The sequence below is a fragment of the Vanessa cardui genome, chromosome 21 (genome assembly GCF_905220365.1).
Source record: "Vanessa cardui chromosome 21, ilVanCard2.1, whole genome shotgun sequence".
Taxonomy (NCBI): Eukaryota; Metazoa; Arthropoda; class Insecta; order Lepidoptera; family Nymphalidae; genus Vanessa; species Vanessa cardui.
This window is the reverse complement of record NC_061143.1, coordinates 3,506,608-3,517,505: the sequence shown is the minus strand read 5'-3', so window position 1 is coordinate 3,517,505 and position 10,898 is coordinate 3,506,608. Positions and strand designations below refer to the sequence as shown.

At 32.4% G+C, this 10,898-nt stretch overlaps 1 protein-coding gene across 2 annotated transcripts in view; it reads left to right on the top strand.

The window, feature by feature from the left end:
* The first annotated feature begins 4,405 nt into the window (after nucleotides 1–4,405).
* The window catches only part of LOC124538730, a 77,264-nt gene continuing 70,771 nt past the window's right edge, over nucleotides 4,406–10,898 (top strand). For both annotated transcript variants that reach the window (XM_047115899.1, XM_047115900.1), the window contains exon 1: nucleotides 4,406–4,710. The gene's annotated coding sequence lies outside the window, so the exon portion shown is untranslated. The remainder of the gene's footprint in view (nucleotides 4,711–10,898) is intronic.

Sequence of the window (10,898 nt, the reverse complement as noted above, 5' to 3'; positions counted from 1 at the left end):
GGTGCGACGTCATGCGAAGCGAAGCGGGACGAGGCACCCTCTGCACCCCGCAGCCCCGCTCGCATTCGTCCGCAATCGAGCATTCCGAACGTCTCTGTTGCTGCGTTGCGGTGTTTTGCGAATATCTTTGAATATGCGTGATAAAATATTTGTTGTTGTTATTTGCTTGTACTTGCACAATTTACCTCACATTATTAATTCAATAATACGCGGAAATCGAAGTTTTATAATAAGAAATAACTTGCATCTTTATATCTTCTATATTATAGTAAATAAATACTGTGTCATTTTAAAAAAGAGTAATAAAGTAAATTAATAATTATAATGTAGAATAATAAAGTTTTGCTAAAAATTAAACAAAGATTATTTCAACTTCTTTTATAACAAATATTGTAAAAATTAAGACAGTAACGCCATCTACATTAGACTACAGTTAACAAAACGCATTTCGTTTTAGTTCTCACAATAAATCCTAGATGGCGTTGTTTCGAAAAAAATATTTTAAAAATTAAAAGAACACTAAACAAATACAACGAATTTGCAAAATAAAGGAACGAATATATTTTTTAAATTAATATATGTATTTGTATATATGAAATGGAATAAAGGTTTTTAGTAGGTCGTAGAATGAATTGAAGTTCGCATTACCGTTGATAAGGTTCATCCTGCCATCATTCATATCGTGACATACGTGAGAGCGATTTCTTGATATAAATTATTGGTATGGGAGGCGAGCCGACAATGGCCGAGAAGACAATGCCCAATAACATTAAGGCTCGGCCCGATTACATGTTATCGTATTCATTACATCGTTGTTAATATAATATTTCCACTGAACTTGTTCTTTGAATATACAGACTACAATGTCTACATAACTTTCTAAATAAATAATTTATCAAATTAAAAATAACCTTGATACTTTTTTATTATGATAATTATAATCCATGTACTGAAATGAATAAAATCTTTTGTGTAGAGTTTAAAATTGACAAGGTAGCAAGCGAACTCAAATATTGCCATCATTTTATTACCTAAACTTCCCAGTATAGTATAGACATATTTTTTTTTGTTTAAATTTAATGCCCATAATTAAACCTTTGCAATCTTTGTTATATTAAGATTATTAAATAAATGGACATTCAGATTTATTTGTCGAAAAATAATTTTAACTTATTTATCAGCAGTAAAACCTCTCAACACCATTTAATGATGATTAAAATGTTCTCATAAAAGTGTGTCATTTTACTGTAGTGTCATTAGTCACTTATTAGGACGTTAAGATAAAACGATGCCTATATTTACGACAGCATTTGTCGACGGGCGCTGCTCATAAAGTCATAAATTACCTGTACAGGAGGTTAGCTTATTTTAATCTGTACTTACGTCGCTTATTTTTGTTCACAAGCAGGAATTTTAGCAAGCGTAGTTACAAATATACTGCAAGTTTTTTTTTTTATGATTTATGTAGTTGCACGAACATATAGGCCACCTGATGGTAAATGGTATCGCCTATAGACAAAGGCGCTATAAGAATTACTAACCATTCTTTACATCGTCAATCAGCTTTAAGAAATAAGCTGTTATGTCCCTTGTTCCTGTAGTTACACTGACACACTTACCTTTGAAACCGGAACACAAACATACTGGGTACTGCTATTAGGCGGTAGAATATCTGGTGAGTAACCTACCCTTACGGGCTAGCACTATGACCAATAGTACAAGTACCGTACGTAGTAGTAATTACAGAAAACAGTAAAGTAACATATCATATGTGACATTTTAAAGTAAATTTAAGTAGGCACCTACAGCTATGCAATTCCGTAATCTAGAATCTTCGTAATCTAGATCAAGAGTGGGTAATCGTATCTTTATATCACGTCGTCGAAAATCGACTTACGTTGACACGATAAGAGAGGATAAAAGTAGTTAAGTGGAATGATGGTGTATCTTCATTCCATAGTATAAAACAAAGTCTTTTACCACTGTCTGTCCCTCTGTAAGCTTAGACCTTTTATTTTACACAACGTATTTTATTGCGTTTTTTTTATAGATATAGTGATTCGAGAGAAAGGTTTTTCTATATAATACATAGACAATATAGTAAAGTAACACTGATAATTTTAGAAGTTTCTAATGTAATGCAAATAAACAAATTATTTAGTATATTTAGTAGCAGCATGGCACTTGTGCGTAGCCGGGGCGGGTCGTAAGTATTAATTGACAATTCATTTGTAGAATTCGATCATCTTCCTCTCATCCCAAAATTAAGCACTGAATCAATTCCGATGACGACGCATTTTTACGATAATTATGACCTGATTCGACACCCAGGGTCAGCAAAGGCTCAACGATCAACAAAGAAACCACGAAATTATGTATATAATATGCATTTATATAATTCAACCAATAAGAACACCAATTAGGAAAATAATTCTGAGAAATGTACATAGTATAATGTTGACCTTTTCAAGACAAACTTTTCTTCAAACGGTTCGGTCAGAATAGAAGGCTGCGGGTCTGAAGATCTCTAAATCTGAGTTAAATTATATTAGAAACTTTATTTCTTAATTGGATCGAGTTTTACAGAAATGTTGGAATTCTGAGAAACACAAATAAAAGTTAATTGGATTTAAAATAAATTTAATGTGATGAACTAGCACTTTTACTTGGTGCTAGGGCTTTGTGTACGTCAGTCTGGGTAAACTGTTTTTAGTATTGTTGTTTCGGTTTAAAGGGTTACTAAGCCAGTGTAACAACATTCAGAAGAAACATAACACTTTAGTTCCCAAGGTTGGAGGCGCATTGGCCATGTAAGGAATGGTTAATATTTCTTACAGCGCCTTTGGTTATTGGCGATGGTAATTACTTTCCATCAGATGGCCAACCTATAATTTAGAACGAGTGACTGTAATAAAATCTACACAAATGTCGCTATAACTTTGGTTTTCTTTTATGTGCGTTTCTGTGGGTGGAAAATTTCTGTCTTTCTTTAAAACGCCGTTTAATTCATCTCGTGCTTGTTAATGAAAGAAAAATCATCCGGAAATCAATGACGTATGAACTATGAAATTGTATTACATGTGTGTTATACACTAACATACAAGCTTCCACTCAAAAAATGTGGCAACTTACAAGTTATTTTCCATCAGTATTTTCAGAGCGTTAATTTAACAATATATAACTTTTCCATTCCAAATGGCAATTTATTATTGACAATATTAATTAATTATTTTGATGGATTGTGTGAAAAATACGTTAACCTAATTGGATCAGCCAATACATACTCATTATTTTCTAATGTTGATGATCTTTTCTGATGTGATTGGACTATTTTGTAGACTTTCAGACAGCTTACATAACTTTATGCGTAATCGAAATGATGGAAAAGTTTAAGTAAGGTGATATATACTTATTTTCTTGTTGTTTCTTAGGGATAGAATCTACGGTCCCGTGATGTATTTTCATTTAATATGATTATATAAAATGATTAAAATTGCTTGCAAAATCAATTAAAAATATTGATTGTGTTTTTTAACAATCTAGTCCAATCCAAGAAAAAAATTGCCAGAAAAAAAACTATTTCCTAATTTTTTTTCGATTCATTTAGTGTATTACTAGGTATCATCTCACAATTAACATGAAGTAAGCCAGTAATTACTTAATCGAGATCAGAGGTAGACTTCCTTCATCGAGACCTCGGGCCGAGGTCGCAGTGCGCGCCACCGCACCACCCGCTGGGTTGCCAATTAAAAAACATTCCGCCTAAATTTTACTACACTATTTTTACATAATTATTTTCTTTCTAAAACTTTTTACACTCGATCTATTAATAAATATTCCCTTATATTTTTTAAGACATATACATACACTAGCTGAACCTGCGGTTTTCCCATGCGAAAGTTATAGAACTCAAAGTTCCATCCTCGTTTTATCCCCTTAGTCTACTGAGTTTCAAAATACCTGATCTTGCGGACATCTGTTAGGTTCCATATAGGGATAAGGAACCAAACTGGCAAATTTCAAGTTTGTAGGTGGAACAATTTCTGAGATTTTGTTATTAATGAGAGATTATATGGATATGGTGCCGAATAAATGAGTTCGTCTCCTTATTAGACGAACATTTTTGTTAATATTTAAAACTTATTTTCAAGTTATCTCTTACAAGGACTGACATTCGACTACAAAATAGGGACGTTATATGTTCGTCAGTTTTTTAATAACAAAATAAAAAAAATCGCCAAATAGAACATAAACGAAATAAAATAATTCAGATAGATTAATGTGACGTAATTCCACGATGTATAAGAATACCCATTTTCGATTATCTCAAATTGATTACCAAAATTCAGGAAAATTTGGACAATTATGTAGCAACTTGGGAGTTGGGAGTTGGATAAGTGAAGAACGTCGGTTAGTGTTAGCCGGCCGCTGTCGCGTGCCGCACGCGATACGTTCAACAGTTAGAGCCTCCACGGCTGAGCTGCTTCGAGCGTACGAAAAATAAATTTAAAAAAAGAACAACAGGGAAATCCCGTAGCGGAGTCGCGTATCTAAAATCCCCTTAGGGAGTCGAACGCCTCACCGAATTCGTTATTTCTTATATAATTTTTTTTTAAAACAAAGTTGATTAATATCATAGAAATCTCAAGTTTTCTTTAATCAACGGTGGTTTTAAGGTGGTCGACGGTCATCGCTGTGTAGTGGTTACTGGTTAGTATCGATTTTGAGTTCCAACTGTTTAATAATGGCAACTGTGCCGCGCACGATTTAAATCATTTTTTATTTTAATTTTTAACTAAGCCGCTCCGTTCCTTTGTTTTCGAAGTAAGGCCGGCATACAATATGTATGTGGTTTTCATATGTTTGTTATTTTTATTTTCTGTATAAAACATTTATATTTTTTATTTTCATTGTGCGGCTTTAATTGCAACTGTGTATTATAGTTTTAAGACCACTGTATTCTTTTTATCCCTCAGTGAACGCTTTGTTGTGATATGATTTTTTTTTAAATCGAATTCATCTTAAAACAATATATGTATTTAATTTTAAAAACGTTTTAAATATTTTTGGTATCTGTTGCACCATCTGCTACTTACCTTTGTAGGGTTAGAGCGCTGGATTTGCGGAAAATTATGAGAATGGAAAAAAAATCTTCGCGTAACGAAACTATTAAATTTAATTAAAAAAAACTACTATGTATGACTCATTTTATTTTTTAAAATTATGAGTATAAAAATTTTATCCACTTGCGTAAAATTTCGATATTGGGGCGACATTTGTTTATAGTGCCTTAGAGCGATAATTTTGAACCCGACATTTACGATAGGGTATTACGATAGTATCATTATAAAAATATTACCGTACCTAATAATATAATTGAGAAAAAAAACAACCGATTAAGTATTCGTTCTTAAAACCTCTGCAAAATTTCATATAAGTTACAGAGAACTTTTTAAGATGGTCCATACGAAATTTTAAATTAAGCCATCGTGCATTATATAAAGAGGATAACTTGCATACTTATACTCTATTCCGTCTATTCCAATGGAAGAAGGAATAAAGGTAAACAAACCTTTGATTAACGTATGCCACGCGATTTTCTAATAGCTTTGCTATATTGTACTCTGCTAACCATTCCTGATTAATAAGTATACTTTCATTTACAACTAACACTATTCCACTTAACTTCTCATATAATTTACTTATACTTTCAAAACTCCGATGACAGTTTCTTCTCCATTTTTTCGCAAATCCATAAATAATATCATAGATTATTCGGCTCTTGACCAATGATATCGTATTGATTCGATGTCAATTTTTGTTCATTTGGATTTTGTTCTCTTGTGACTGGAATACACTATATATTGATTGTGTAAAAACAATAGTTATTAATAATTAGCTGCGCTCTCGTTTTAAGGGTTGTTTATCAGTGATTAGGTATAAAAAATCTCTATCAAATCAAATTGGGTTCAGCGTAGTTTCCTATTTATAATGTATAGAAGTATAGAAAGGCATTTGAGTGGTCATTATACAAGATCAATAAAATATAAAGCGACATGGAATTTCTTGATAAGAATTGGTTACTTCGATTTACTAATAGGTAATTTATTTAACGTCAGCAAAATATTAAATGCATTTTTGTTCTTTTTCGTGTAGTTTATTTATGGTATCTTTGTCTATCAGATAGTGAAGTGTTAAATAAATGGATATGTCAATAAATAACAGTTCAATAATTAGATGCCCGATAAGAGCATGGTGCCAATCATAACACACCTGGCCCTGAGCTTGGCCTTATCGATAAATTGTTTTATATTTAAACGAATGTATTGTCGCGACATTAGACTACAGTCTGCACGTGTATGACGCTTTCATATGGACTACTAACATTTATATTTCGTCGATAAATAATAGTAATTTAAGATTAAAAGATTGAAGGGTTTAAGAACTCCCCGCATCATTCGAGCTAACCCATATCGTAATTATATTTAAATTTGAGAATTTAAACTGTAAAGAATAAATATTTTATCGATATTTTTTTAATTTAGCAAAATTTGTTTTTTTTTTTTTTTTTTTTAATATCGTGCTGTCAGTATTATTAATTATTCTTTACATCTCCAATGCGTTACTAATCTTAAGAGATGTGATTTATTTGTGCCTGTTTTTACACCGGCTCACTCATCCTTCAAACGGGAATACAACAATACGTATTGTTGTTTGGCGTTAGAACAGCTGATATGTTGTTACTACCCACCCTGACGTTTACAACATAACAACAGTATTGTTTCATTAGTTATATTACGTTATTCCGAGCCATTTTCTATTAATTCGCATTAGAAATGGCTCAAAATTAATAGTCTAGACCAAAAAAAAAATACAAGGTCTGTGACCTCTGATCAAACTATAGATTGTAGATCTGTCAAAACTGTCAAGTTCGAATTCGATTTTTTTTTGTTCAAGTTCTTAATTCAAAATCTTTTGAAATAACATACTTAATTGCGAAAGGCACTTGGTGAGCTAATACATAATTACAAATACATATGTATATATAGTACAGTACAGTGTATATGAGTCGAGATGGCCCAGTGGTTAGAACGCGTGCATCTTAACCGATGATTGCGGGTTCAAACCCAGGCAAGCACCGCTGATTCATGTGCTTAATTTGTCTTTATAATTCATCTCGTGCTCGGCGGTGAAGGAAAACATCGTGAGGAAACCTGCATGTGTCTAATTTCATCAAAATTCTGCCACATGTGCATTCCACCAACCCGCATTGGAACAGCGTGGTGGAATATGTTCCAAACCTTCTCCTCAAAGGGAGAGGAGGCCTTTAGCCCAGCAGTGGGAATTTACAGGCTGTTACTTTACTTTTTTTTTTTTTATGTATATATAGTACAAGTGTACATAATACAGCTTGTCCGCCTTGATGATTGTGTTAAGAAGTCACACTCGTTAAGAAATAAAACCAGTATTAACATAATCTGTACCAGTACTTGTAGCGAACTAGTATTCGTCCGCTGCTTCGCTTGCTTGGCTGTCAGCTATAAATCTTGATATGTGCCATTTCCTTCTTTGAAGTTTAAGTTTCGTCACGGGAAACTTCATCAAAATCGATTCAGTTGTTTGGTTTAAAGCAACAAACTGACAGACAGACAAAAAATAATGAAAAAAAAATGTTAAAATTGACAGCTTTGGATATAATTGGTTCACTTGAGACGTAATTTTATCTTAGACATGCAGTTTTCCTCACGACGTTTTCCGTAAAGTACGAGATGAAATATAAACACAAATTAAATGATCGTTGTAATATTCACTGATATCATTTATCGCTTATAATTCAAGATAATAAACCAAATAAGCCACGCGTTAAAAACCGTCGCCAATTAATTGCTTCGATTAAAAGAATATAAAGAAAAATAATTACTTTGGAAATTGTGAGTAATGGTTGGAGCAGAGATTAAAAGCAGCAATTTTTTTGACTTGATTATTGTAATATTTTGAAAAACGTTAATTTTCTGGAAATTTCCGTTACGTCACCGAGATACTTACTATTATTTTTATTTATATACTTTTTATATTGATTTTGTTAAGAACTAGTTTTAATAATGTTTAGTTATTTACGTAATAAATATTAATTTTAACAGAAGTATTAAAACATTTTATTTTTATTATATGCTAAATGGATTCAACGATATAAAAAAATCAATACACTCAGATTATTCCGCATAGCGTCTGGTTTAAAAGGCGATAATTATACACACGTTATGATATTATGCATGATATAGAAAAAAGCTTTGAAGGCTTAAAACGTAATGACGTCGTTGATGAATTCGTGTCAGTTTTTTTCGGATTACTTAAAAACAATGCTAATCTGTAAAACCTCTTTCATTGGAAACAGAAAAAAAGTTAAACAAATCTTAGACATTCGTATTTCATTAGATTTGCTAAAGTAAAGTAAAAGAGTAACAGCCTGTAAATTTCCCACTGCTGGGATAAGGACTCCTCTTCCATTAGGGAGTTTGGAACATATTCCACCACGCTGTTCCGATGAAATTAGTCACATGCAGGTTTCCTCACCGCCGAGCACGAGATGAATTATATTCACAAATTAAGCACATATATATATATATATATATATATACATATATAGTGGTGCCTGGATTTGAACCCTCAATCATCGGTTAAGATACAAGCGTTCTAACCACTGGGCCATCTCAATTAACAATTAATTTGTATACTACTAAGATAATTTTATTGTATACTAAAACTATACTTTACTATATTGTCTATAAACAATTATACTGTATACTACTAAGAATTTATGATTAATATATATTTATTTATAATACAGCACTATTACACTTAACTACTTATATAAACTTTAATTTTACTTCAATCAATTAATTTAAATTCCAATACTAGTTTCGTCAACGTTCAACGCCGCCATTTTTTCGCAAAAACATAGTGAATATTATACATTAATCGAGCTCTCAATCAATGATATAATATATCGCATCAATTAACAATTAAATGTTGTTTATAAAGCTTTTTTCTTGTTATGGTTGGGATAGAGTAGAGTAGAATAAGTCTGCTTTACTACAGAGTATTGAAGTTGGATATCCAGAGGCAACGAGATCTTTTTTCACCTCTAACCAATAAAAAGTTACTAAGACTGCTCCGAGACAGCGTTACAGTGCCCTTCGTCCAAAATAAACTAAATGGGCCTCTTGCAAACATGGCTCAATAATAACTATCCGTAACGAAACATCGTAATTATAAACTATAAATATTTAAAGTAGATCTCTTGCAAAAAAGAGATAGCGAATATGATATTTACATGATAGAAAGAAACGAAAAGAAAATAAATGAGTTTAAAAGTCACAAGGACTTTCAAATCGTTTGAGGTATATTTTAAATAATTATTAAATGAGGCTTAAATTAGATACTTCAATAATTTACAATAGTTTCTATAAAAATAATAGTAGTATTGATATTTTATATTCATAGTATTATTATTTTTATAGATCAGTGATCGTGATCTTGACGGGCAGTATACCCAATACATACAACCAATGTTAGTAGAAATTATTAACACAAATTAAGCACCGGTTTAGGATCTTGTGTTCTAAGCCCTTGGCCTTCACTTGGGCACTCCTTGGCTTGACTACATATCTCATAATTCTTGGTGTTTGTCCAACATATCGATTTTGGACTTAAGACTTAAGTATCGCTTAGTGTGGTTGTTATCGGGTTTAAAGGTTGAGAGAGCGTAACTAACAATAACTAATATCTTAACTCCTTGTTGTTAGCGCATTGGTGTGTTGGCTCAGTGGTGTGTTGGCTCATTGGTGTGTTGGCTCATTGGTGTGTTGGCGCATTGGTGTGTTGGTGCATTGGTGCTACTTACCTATTCCTTAAAAAAAACTTGTTACTAATTTGTTTTAAAACGTTATCTACAGTAAAATATGTCCATTGTCCATATTAGGACACTGAGGGAACTTTAACTATGCCGTAATTTTAACACTATGTATTATTTAGTTTTGGTACAATGATTCATATAGAAATACAGGGTCGACTTAGTACCATCTGGTGTTTTTGTATTATACTTTAGATGCCGACACTGGATATGACTTGAGGTCACATTTGAGACGTTTTGAGATCAATACCATACTTGTAGATGAACACACGTGTTGCCTTGATATTAAACGAAATGTACATACATATGTATTAAATATTTAACCATCGTATTTTTAAATGTGCGTGAGCCAGTGTCACTACAGGCACAAGGGACATAACATCTTAGTTCCCAAGGTTGGGGGCACATTGACGATGCAAGTAATAGTTAATATTTCTTACACCGTCATTGTCTATGGGTGATGGTGACCACTTACCATCAGGTGGCCCATAAGCTCGTCCGCCAACCTATACCATAAAAAAATACCCAAAAGTATATCTGTAAGTATATATTCAGTACCTATCTTTAAATAATGATTGCTTTTTTAAGTGAAACTAGCGATCCCCAATGCCCTGTGACTAGCTATGCTGATAGTGAATATACTAGAGAATGTCTTACAATGTTCACAGTTTTTCAGTTGTTATCAATGTTTCTTTATATTGTCCATGTATTATATCAGAATCCGTTGTGTAATTTGAAAGATCTAAGCAAACATAAGGACAGACAGCGGTGAGCGACTTTGTTTTATACTATGTATTAAAGTGTATAAAGTTTCCACTGCTGGTATAAGTCGATAATTTTTTGGAAGATTTTTGTTACATTTTTCCACTACGCCGTTCTAATGCGGGTTGTGGTGTATGGTGTCGAATTGTCATCCGTCATATACTTTCAAGCATTCAGGTCCCATTAATTTGTTGATGCGATAACATCATACAAAACAATGTAA